Genomic DNA, 12,567 nt, shown 5'->3' on the forward strand with positions numbered 1-12,567 from the left:
TAGGCTTAATTGAATATTTAGGATTTTTCAGTGCTAAGTTTATTACGTTTATTTTTGAAGTGAATAGTAACCTCGGTAAACGTACTAAGCGCAGTGTTTTCAAAATCACAGTGTATAATGTCCAAATTAGGTTAGCGAAATTTTATTTTGACACTTGGCAAGATCTTAACCACACATAATGAATAGTATTAGATACTTGGCACAAAGAGAAACCATTAGATGGAATTGTGAAGGAAATCAAGGTGTGAGATCATGACACCTAAGCAAAATCTTTTTCATCTGATCAACCAAATTGAGGTCCACTAAGGCCACGAATTTGGCCACCTTGGCAAGTCTTCTTGGAGAAGTTTCCTCCCCCACTTGGCAGATCATTCATTGCCTCAAGCTGCACTCAATAGTATGGAGGAACCCACCCCATCAAGCACCATGCCCCATAGCTTTTGTCCTTGCCCCCCACTATCCTTCACTTCATATCACATGTATACCTCCACTCAATGATCATTAAGGTCCAAATAATCCCCCTACAGAATTCTGGAGTCGTGCAAGACACATTTACTTCACTTTAATCATCTCTTCACCCTGTTCTTAGAGAGAAACCCAAAAGAGCTCTCTCGGACAGATTTATGGGTCTTTTTGCGTGGGGATTTTCAACCCTTTGTAAGTATTTTCACACGATGACTCCTTCATAAACGTTGTTCCTCTTTGAGTCTAGTTTCCGTAGATATATTTTTCGTATCATTCCATGGTCATTTGGTTAGTCAAAAGTATTTTTAACCATGGAAAGGTCATTCTGGGCGTGAATCTAGAGAGTATGTTATGTTTTGGAGTTTTTGACCAATTTAATGGACATATATTGGTCCGAAAATTTTATGGAGTGTTCTTAGCATGTGTTTAAGAGTTTTAATTGAGGTTTTGTTGCATGACTAAAGCTTTTGATGATAGATTTTCTTAGATCTAGAAACTTGAAAACTGGAAGTGGCAAAACAGTTTTTATTAGGAGAAAGTTTGAATATTTCGAGATTTGATCTTACTCTAAAGGCTTTGATATTTTTATATGATGATCCTAAGTCTCTTATTTTCATGTTAGAATGTTATTTTGGAGATTTTTAGTATTAGTTTCAAATATATGATTTTTCTATGCAAGAGGATTTCGGTTAGGCCTAAGATTTGATGTTTTTGGATTATATCCATGTTTATTTTTTTCTAGCTATGTGATTTTAAGTTTGATGGTTGGATCCTATTTAAGACACATCATTAAACCATGTGATGCTTTATTTCGAAGATCTCACCTTCTTAAGCCATTGATCAAGAGATTTATCAAAACTAGTTGAGGAAAAAGTTTCTGTTTTTGGACTAAGTGTAAAACTAAAAACTCCAAATGTTATTTTGTGATTTTGGTAACTTTAGTTTGATGATTTAAAACATGGTTGATGTTAGGATGATGTTATGAATATGTTAGAAATAAGATTTGATTTTTGAAATTCTTGGAGATGTTTTGATTTAAGGTCAAAGCTTGTGATTCAAATGCTTGAATCTTTTTACAAAAAGTTTGGTGTTGATTATTAGCTTTTTCTAAATGGATGTTTTAAGTATGGTTTTGAACTTAGGATTGGAAGATGTTTGTTGCAAAATTTTGGTTTAAGCATGAGTTTTGAAGTTGGAAAGAATTGCAACAAAAATCATGAGAAATGGCCTATGGATGTTTCGGCCATAGTGTGTTTTCCATAGTTGTGTTTTGTTTTAAATTTTTCTGAGTTGATATTTAAGTTTAGGACAAAATTTACATGAGGAATGTAAATTTTGGAAACTTTTGGAATTAGTATGCAAAATCCTTAAGTTATGGGTAAAAAGGTCATTTTCCCACATGTAGAGAGTAAAATAGAAATTTTACTCTTTAAGTTCGTATTTTCCATATTTCAAATTATTAGTGATTTAGTTCTAATTTTAGAATCACTAATTACAGTTCCTCATGATCGCACTTGAAGTTTTATAAGAAACGCGGAGATCGAGGTAAGTTAGCTTTTAACTTACTAGCAGTCTACTGTGTATGTGTGCTAAGTAAAGGAACTACAATGTATGTATGTATGTTATCATATATGTCATGCCATGCCAAGTTATTACGTAATTGTCTATTATACAGAAATTATTCTGTCACCAGTTTTTATCTGTTACATAATATGTTCTGTTATGTATTGTTGTACATTACAAGTACGTCATGCTAAGTATGCCATCTATTACATGTATGTCAAGTCATGTAATATTCACTGTTGCAAGTATGTCATGTTAAATATGTTGTCTATTATATGTTATGCCATGTTACGAAATGTTTCTATCTCAAGTTGGTCATGTATTTCAAGTTATGTTCAAGTCACGTTATGTTACATCAGGGCTTCAGTCCTTTCGTATTCCAGTCACGTTTCATCTTGATTACTTATGTATGGGGTCACAGTAATTGTGACACATACACTACGTGAGACACAGCAATTGTGACACGTAGAATATATGGGACCACAACAACTGTGGAATTTGTATTTACACGTAGAATACATGGGGCCACAACAACTGTGGAGTATGTATTTACACGTAGAATACATTGGGCCACAACAACTGTGGAGTATGTATTTTTCATGTTAAGTCAAGTTTGTGTAAAATACATGGGGTCACAACAACTGTGGAGTATGTATTTTTCATGTTAAGTCAAGTTTCAGAACAAGTTCATGATAAGTCAAGTTTCAGATCAAGTTCATGTCAAGTCAAGTTCAGTTCATGTTTCAATTTAAATTATGTCAATTATGCTATGTTGTACGCCAAGTTATGCTTTAATTACATATGAATTTGATTATGCATTTATACTTTTACTGTCATCCATACATCATTAGCTTGTGTGGAAGTTTTTTGTTAACTTACTGAGATTTGTAATCAAATCTCACTTTAGTAGTCCCAACTACCATTCCCCTCGAATGGTAGATCTTGTTACAGGACCTGAAGGAGAATCAGGAGCTGATCAACTAGACACAGTTGACTAAGCGACGGTACGACGTTAATGTTAATATAGTAGTTAACGTAAATTACTACTTGTACTATGGAGTTGCATCTCCAGTACTTTTTGGATCATAAGCATTTTGGACTAGTGTTGTGATCTTAGTTGTTCAATGGGTCTTTATGTATGAAGTATGTTTTAAGCAATTGGGATATTTTAAATTTGGTGCATAGTATTGCTAAAGAAAAAAATTATCTGCTGCGAATATTACATAATGTTAGATGCATGTTAGGAACATTGCATCTTATATGTCATGAACGGGGGCAGGTAACCTTGTGTTGCATGTCTCAACACATCAAATGTCTGTCCGATCCCAAACGGAATTTGGGGGCATCACAGTACCGCCGCTCGCTAGTGCCGTGAGCCACACCACCACCAACAATCTCTTCCCCTCCCTCCGGTGAACCACCCCACAAATTTCCACCGCCAACGGAGCCGCCGTTTGGCCAGAATACCTCCTCCAAGCCGAACGGCTTTTGCTCTGATTTGCCGCCATCGCTCCACCTCCGGCCACCACCTCCTCACCACCTCATCACCGACTCAATGCCGTCCTAACCCACCCATTTCAGGCCTCGATCCGTCGCCGGAATAATCCCCACGAGCTAACTCTCCGATTTGGGTATTTTGGCCTCCTACCGCCGTTTTCGCCGCCACCCACGGCCGACCCTCACTTCCACTAGCTTCATAAACACTCCTAAGCCATTCCCTATAAATCTCGAGTCTTGGTTTGTCCCCGTTCAAAAGTGGGTATTTTACAACCCACGGCCACAGTGAATTTGCATTGTTACGTTGCTTTCTCTTCGCCGTTTGCTGCTCGTCGATCCTTCGAAAATTATTATATAGTACTGTAAGTATTTTGCAAACTCTACTCTTAGATTTAAATAAATTTTGCTCATACAATAAATATTTGTTGTTGGTTGGCTGTTTCCGGACTGAGTCTAAGGAGTTCGGGGGTAGGATGGATTGAGGACGGAGTTGCTTGATTTGTTGATTTATGGTTGGTTGGTTGTTTTGTGCATTGAGATTGCATTTACATGGTGCATGCACGTGCATTTTATTTTAATTGAGAAAAATTATGTTTTGTTGGCGTAAATGAATTTCGAGTGCGTGTATCTCACGAGCCCAAGCCGGGATGGGTTATTATCTCGGTGGAGCTCCTCTGGTCACTCAGGAGTGGATAACACTGAGTGACATCCCCTGGGTTGTCGCAGGGCGACGACCGAATCGCACGATACTGTAACGTTGTCGTATCGACTCCTTGGTCCCTAGAGTGGCGGGGACTAGAGGATGGCCTGGTCAGGGATGCAAGTCTGGGCATCGCTCGTTTAGGTGTCACACGCGTAGTCGTTACTTACGGTGTGGTACAGAGCCAGGGTGTGCGGATAATCCCTAGGGGAGATCATGGTGCATGCATAATTGAATCGTTTTTATGGTTTTCAGATCAGGGCCATTTTCTGGGAAAATGGCGAGGTTTGGTTTTGAGGCTTTGTGATCCATTTTCTGGGAAAATGGTGGTTTGGGCCATTATCTAGGATAATGGCGAGGCTTGGTTTTAAGCGTTATGTTTTTGGGCCAAATGGGTTTTTGGCGTGCGTAGAAAAATGTGGCTTTACGGGTCATGTGCATTGGCTTTTCTTGCATACATGTTGTTTGAGTTTTATATGTTTTTATCTAGTGGTATTTGGATTTTACTTACCTGCGGCACCATTTTTGGTTCCGTAGATTTTGATGCAGAGTTCAAAGAAGAGGAGGAGGAGGCTGAGCCCGAGGATGCGGCTCCGCCGGAGTGCTGAGTTGAAGTCTATGCTTTGTAGTTGGTTTTAAAACAATATTTGTGTTTATTTAATATTTTATTATGTATATTTTGAACAGCTTGTGTTATATTAAGAAAAATTCTGGTACTTATTTATATGACTTTCGTTATCCGCTGCATGTTTCTTTTTGCACATTTGTTGCTTTTACAAACACTTGGCACTCGTCGTTAGGATGGTGACCCGTGTTGTCATCATTCGGACGTCTCGATTTCCCCGTGTCCGTATATGGAGATTTGGGGGCGTCACACTGACTAACGGATTGGTGAGAAGTCTTTTCATGCTACAGTGCTTTCTACGGTTTTAGCAATGTGTTTGAAGTGTTTCAAATATGTTTAGCAGGATAAAAGTCTTCAACCGTATGATACTTCTCAGATTTCTCAGGTATTCTGGGTTACCCAAACCCAGCCTAAGTCTTCCAGTAATGACATGTCCTTATCACCAGTGCATAGTATAATGGTTACATTATTTTAGGTGACCTTCTTTGGTGGAGATGGACAGAAGTGCTCGCTTTTGGCTCATTTTTTATTTTTTATTAGTTTAAGGGTGGTTTGGTCCGTCTAAATATTTAAATTATTTTAATATTTTGTTAATAATAATGAAATAAGTAAATGCGTTTTGCTGAATTTTAATAAATGTGAGAAAAAATTAAGTAAAAATATTTTTAAAATAAATATTTTATTGTACTAGTTTGTGAAAGTCAATATCTAAAGTTAAAAAGTATTTTTAAAATAATTTTTATTTCGAAATTCATAAAAACTGTATTGATTTTTATAGTTGAATAATGATTAGTGAATGCGTTGATAAAAAGTTTAAAATTTGAATTATAGAAATTTTTTAAGTTTGATCAATATTTGAAAATGAAGTTACCATAAATTTTGGAAATTTCTTGTGTTACCCAACATACTCCTAACTGACTGATTGTGTTTCAAATCTTTTGCTTTAAAATTGTTAACCAACATCCTATGCTTTCATATCGAGTTAAGAGAGGCCCAAGTTTGGGGTGTTTTAGGAATCTTTCAGATTTTATATTAGTCAAATTGAAGTTGGACGTGGGACACGTATTTCTAAAAGTATAAGAAGAATTGTATTTGTAACTTCTTGTGATGGAAACATAATCTACTCCATAGACATGTTAAATTTTAATTTATTATATAATTTAATTTATTACGCCTCTTATAATAGATGGGGAGTGGGATAGAAAGGTGCGCACATAGAGGGAGAGAGAGGAAGCCTAACTAACGGGTAGGTGAGAAGTCTTTTCATGCTACAGTGCTTTCTACGGTATTAGGAATGTGTTTGAAGTGTTTCAAATATGTTTGGGAGGATAAAAGTCTTCAACCGTACGAAACTTCTCAGATTTCTCTGGTATTCTGGGTTACCCAAATCCAGCCTATGTCTTCCAGTAATGACATGTCCTTATCACCGGTGCGTAGTATAATGGTTACATTATTTTAGGAGACCTTCTTTGGTGGAAATAGACAGAAGTGCTCGCTTTTGGCTCATTTTTTATTTTTTATTAGTTTAAGGGTGGTTTGCTCCATCTGGATATTTAAATTATTTTAATATTTTGTTAAAAAAATGAAATAAGTAAATATGTTTTATTGAATTTTAATAAAAGTGAGAAAAAATTAAGTAAAAATATTTTTAAAATAAATATTGTATTGTACTAGTTTGTGAAAGTCAATATCTAAAGTTAAAAAGTATTTTTAATGTAATTTTTATTTTGAAATTCATAAAAACTATATTGATTTTTATAGTTGAATAATGATTAGTGAATGCGTTGATAAAAAGTTTAAAATTTGAATTAGAGAAATTTTTTAATAATGATCGATATTTGAAAATGAAGTTACCATAAATTTTGGAAATTTCTTGTGTTACCCAACATACCCCTAACTGACTGATTGTGTTTCAAATCTTTTGTTTTAAAATTGCTAGCCAACTTCCTATGCTTTCATTTCGGGTTAAGAGAGGGCCAAGGTGAGGGTGTTTGAGGAATCTCTTGGATTTTATATTAGTCAAATTGAAGTTGGACGTCGGACATGTATTTCTAAAAGTATAAGAAGAATTGTATTTATAACCATTGACAAGTTAAATTTTAATAGATGGGGAGTGGGAGAGAAAGGTGCGGACATTGAGGGAGAGAGAGGAGGCCTAACTAACGGGTAGGTGAGAAGTCTTTTCATGCTACAGTGCTTTCTACGGTTTTAGGAGAGTGTTTGAAGTGTTTCAAATATGTTTGGGATGATAAAAGTCTTCAATCGTATGAAACTTCTCAGATTTCTCAAGTATTCTAGGTTACCCAAACTCAGCCTAAGTCTTCCAGTAATGACATGTCCTTATCACCGGTGCGTACTAAAATGGTTACATTATTTTAGGAGACCTTCTTTGGTGGAGATGGATAGAAGTGCTCGCTTTTGGCTAATTTTTTATTTTTTATTAGTTTAAGGGTGGTTGGGTCCTTCTGGATATTTAAATTATTTTAATATTTTGTTAATAATATTGAAATAAGTAAATAGGTTTTCTTGAATTTTAATAAATGTGAGAAAACATTACGTAAAGATATTTTTAAAATACATATTGTATTGTATTGGTTTGTGAAAGTCAATATCTAAAGTTAAAAAGTATTTTTAATATAATTTTTATTTTGAAATTCATAAAAACTGTATTGATTTTTATAGTTGAATAATGATTAGTGAATGCGTTGATAAAAAGTTTAAAATTTGAATTAGAGAAATTTTTTAATAATGATCGATATTTGAAAATGAAGTTACCATAAATTTTGAAAATTGCTTGTGTTACCCAACATACCCCTAACTGACTGATTGTGTTTCAAATCTTTTGCTTTAAAATTGTTAACAAACTTCCTATGCTTTCATTTCGAGTTGAGAGAGGGCCAAGGTGGGGGTGTTTGAAGAATCTCTCAGATTTTATATCAGTCAAATTGAAGTTGGACGTAGGACACGTATTTCTAAAAGTATAAGAAGAATTGTATTTGTAACTTCTTGTGGTGGAAACATCATCTACTCCATTGACATGTTAAATTTTAATTTATTATATAATTTAATTTATAACGCCTCTTATAATAGATGGGGATTGGGAGAGAAATAAATTATAATCGATGGGGAGTGGGAGAGATAGGTGCGGACATAGAGGGAGAGAGAGGAAGCCTGACTAAAGGGTAGGTGAGAAGTATTTTCATGCTTTTCTACGGTTTTAGCAGTGTTTGAAGTGTTTCAAATATGTTTCGGCGGATAAAAGTCTTCATCCGTATGAAACTTCTCAGATTTCTCAGGTATTCTGGGTTACCCAAACCCAGCCTTAGTCTTCCAGTAATGACATGTCCTTATCACCAGTGCGTAGTATAATGGTTACATTAGTTTGGGAGATCTTCTTTGGTGGAGATGGACAGAAGTGCTCGCTTTTGGCTCATTTTTTATTTTTTATTAGTTTAAGGGTGGTTTGGTCCGTCTGGATATTTAAATTATTTTAATATGTTGTTAATAATAATGAAACAAGTAAATATGTTTTATTGAATTTTAATAAATGTGAGAAAAAAATAATTAAAAATATTTTTAAAATAAATATTGTATTGTACTAGTTTGGGAAAGTCAATATCTAAAGTTAAAAAGTATTTTTAATATAATTTTTATTTTGAAATTCATAAAAACTGACAAACTGTGAAAGTCAATATATCTTGTGAATGATTTGGTGAAAAATTTAAAATTTGAATTAGAGAAATATTTTATGTTTGATAGATATTTGAAAATGAAGTTGCCATAAATTATGGAAATTTTTTGTGTTACCCTGCCTACCCCTAACTGACTGATTGTGTTTTTAATCTTTTGCTTTAAAATTGTTAAGCAACTTCCTATGCTTTCATTTCGAGTTAAGCGAGGGTCAAGATGGGGGTGTTTGAGGAATCTCACAGATTTTATATAAGTAAAATTAAAGTTAGGTGTGGGATACGTATATCTAAAAGTTAAAGAAAAATTATATTTGTAAGTTTTTGTGGTGGATACATCATCTACTCCATTGACATGTCAAATTTTAATTTATTATAAAATTTAATTTTGAGCGTCTCTTACAAACAAATTATCACAAATCAACGGTGTAGAGAGTGTGTCCTCCACACCGACTTATATGTAATATGTCTCATTAAAAATTCTTATAAGAATGCTATATTTATTTATAAAGTAATATTATAAACTATACTCTCTTCCCATTATGTATAATGTGTCGCTTTTATGAGTCTTGGATGGGTAATACCACATCATCATAGTGGAATAAAAGTAGGTGTGAGGGTGATGCCAATTGAAAATACAAGATTGACCCTAAATAACATCTACAACGTGTGAATAGGTGTACGTCACAATTCTTTGTCCAATTGAAATTCATATAAAAGCTTAGCAATATTTATTAAATTTCGAATTAGGCCAGGTGCATCAAAATTACAATATCGAATAAAAAGATCTGAATGATAAAGCAAAACAAACCAACCACAACACAGTTTTTTTTTTTTTTTTTTTTTAATTTTGTGTCGAAAGAAAACCCTCTAAATAACTCTTTAAAGATAAAATTACCACTCGAGGACTATTTGAAGATTAATACCAATAAATTTCTTACAAACCCTTTATAATATGAATTTCATCCCACAACAAAATTACTCGTTTTGTGTTTACCATAGAAGTAGCAAAAACTTCTAACAATTTTCAATTTTGGCTTCTTCTCGTGAAACTTCCCCTGGCTGAACTCACCTTCAAGAGAGATCGTTTTTATAAAAATCTCCAAAATCTTTTTCTCTCTTGCACATTTGGATACCTTATCAATATCTCATTGCATAACTTTCTAGGCCAATTCTGTGCTCTTGAAAATTTGGAGAAAACCCCTCGTGGAAGGCTCCTAATGGAAGGTCTCGTTTCATTATTTCATTTCATCTCATCTCAATATCTAAACACCACAAATACAAGCATATTTTAGTTTCAAATTTTGAATTTTTTCATTTAATTATTATAACCTAAACATTACATTTTTCCTAAAGTTCCAAACAAAACATAAAAAATAATTCAAGTTTTTCAAATCTCAAAAAAAAATAATATTAAATTATATTCTAATAATATTTTAACTTTATAATGTTTTTATTCAACTTTTTCTTTCTCATTTTTCAAAACCCTATAAAATATTTTAACTCAAATTATTTCACTATTATTCATAGATAATTTCAGCTTATCTCAACTCACTGTCCAAACGAGACCTAACTCTACTTTAGAATTCCATATAGCATAGCATTTATACAAATTTCGAGTTTTTAGACTTTCAACCTCTTTATCCAATACTCAAATTTATCTCAACATATAGAGCATTGATAGATAAACGTGATCTCTTATCAACCCTTACCATTATCCTTATAGATAAATTTTATCTATACGTCAACCTAAACATGCAGAAAAAAAATAATAATAATAAAAAAAATAATAATAGAACAAGGCTACCATTCAAGAACCATAACTATAGCTTTCACTGATGATGGTAGTTTTATATTCAATTTTTCCCTCTTCATATTTTAAATAGCACACACAAACATTACAATAACGTGGATCTTTTCTTAAAACTTAACGATCTCTTCTTAAAACTTAGTCAATTACAGATCAAATACATATGTACGTTAGCCAAGATTGAAACAAAAACATCACCTGAATGATAACCTTGCTCGCATTGACTTTGATCTACACTAAAAAAATTTCATAACCCGATGATGAGTCTATTCCTTCAAACAAGTTTCTTCACAATTGAACAAACGATAAAGGAATACCTACTGATCTTTTACTCTTATTACCAACTCAGACAAAATTTTTGCATTCTGATACAAGAGATACCACTTTTTGTGGCCAGATTTTTTTGAGATGAAAATCATTTACTCGCAAAAAGTCAAAAATTACTATTGCGGCGATATATTATCATCACGAAAATTATATCTGCAATACCTTCAGCTTATTTTAAGTTGTTTTCCCACTTTCGCTACAAAAATTATTTTTAGTGTCAATGCATATCACGGCTAAAAAAATCTCGCTTAAAAGTATATGTGATTTCTATCGAGTACATTAATCGCTGCAAGAGAACGTCGTAACTAGGGCGCCAGCTGAAGTTATATATATTGCAAAGCAAAATATCGCCGATAAAACTCACTTATATGTTCCTATCTACGCTTCAAAATGTTGCCTAATTTTTCGTCCTTGGCTGCCCCGATTCTCTCTCTCTTTCTCTCTCTTATCTCTTCTATGTGAAATTTTGCCACCACGCTAGTCACCATCAGCCTGCAACATATTTTACGATTAATTGCCACCAATGTGAGCACTTATAATAATTTAGTATTTGTAGCATGTTTTATAAACTCTCCGGAACAGAGTAATTTGGGAACTTTAATAGTAGCTAAATGTTGAGACAAAAAGATGGCCGCAATTAATCTTTTCCGGCGTTTCGTGGTGATATCGCCAGCAAAAACGGTCATCGAGAAAAATGATTTCTCTTGTAGTGAGAGACTGGCCGATATATATTGATAGAAAATACTGCATCTCTAATCGATGTTCCTGTCCCTATTCATTGTTGGAGAATAGAAAATAACAAATTAACAACATCAGTGCGGCCAGGCCCATCATCATCATCCAAGAAAGTCGACTCGACCTTTCGCTATTGATACATGCATGTGCACGATCAGCTAGTGACATTGAACCCAAATTAAGGACTAAAATTATATATAATCATTACTCATTATCTAAACAATATTCTATATCTGTATGTACCCCACTTGTGTCCATAGCCCCTTATTTATACTAATCTAAATCATCGCTGACCAAGCAATAAAACAATAGAATAGATGTCAATTGGAAAACATAGCATACCATGCAATAACAAATAGGCTTGCAACCCAGCATGACAAAACCGGGTTTGGGCTTGACCTGACATGCAGAACACAGCAAACAGGTCTGCCCCGCCCTGCCCCGACCAAACTGACCTGCCAGATTGGGTTGGGTCAAAATATATAAATATATATATATATATATATATATATATATATATATTTAGGCCTATTACATAGCCGTATAGCAGGTATCCCTTTGAAGTCTGGCCACTAAAGTTACACCCTGACAGCTTATACTTACAAAAAATTAGTCACAACTTAGACAACAATTTTTTTATTACAACAATGTATTCAAATCACATCGAAAAAGCCTCATACACTACAAGAGAATCAGACTTTATGATCAAAATTTAGTGACCAAAAAGACTATTTTCTACGATTTCACCATCCTTGTTGATAGTCTTCCAAGAAGATTCACCCCTCTTAAGAGCATCCTCAATAGATTATCTAAAGTTAAAAGACATTTTTTATGAATATAAGATGATTTTAAATTTTGGCTATTCCTTTCAAGTACATAAGTTTTTATATTGGAATAATTATTTTTTCATTATATAACAATAAAATAATTTAAGATAAATTTGACTTGGGCTATTCACATCAAATCTTCACATTGGATTATAAATTTATTCATTATATAGTACTGAGTAATTAATAATTAAAAAAATATTTAATTTTTTTAAGTATTAATTTATTTTATTTTATGATATTTTACTATTCTACCTATTATATGTTAATTAGTAATCATATTCTAATTAAATCAGTAATCAAGAGTAATATAAAGTAATAACATAAAGATT

At 33.4% G+C, this 12,567-nt stretch overlaps 1 long non-coding RNA gene across 1 annotated transcript; it reads left to right on the forward strand.

Annotated features, from left to right (window-relative positions):
• Window positions 1-286: 286 nt before the first annotated feature.
• On the forward strand, window positions 287-2,980 carry LOC122308453. The gene is made up of 3 exons (XR_006242052.1): window positions 287-657; window positions 1,964-2,010; window positions 2,968-2,980. It is a non-coding gene; the product is annotated as an uncharacterized LOC122308453 (long non-coding RNA).
• The last annotated feature ends 9,587 nt before the right edge of the window (window positions 2,981-12,567 follow it).

Source organism: Carya illinoinensis, chromosome 4 (genome assembly GCF_018687715.1).
Source record: "Carya illinoinensis cultivar Pawnee chromosome 4, C.illinoinensisPawnee_v1, whole genome shotgun sequence".
NCBI lineage: Eukaryota > Viridiplantae > Streptophyta > Magnoliopsida > Fagales > Juglandaceae > Carya > Carya illinoinensis.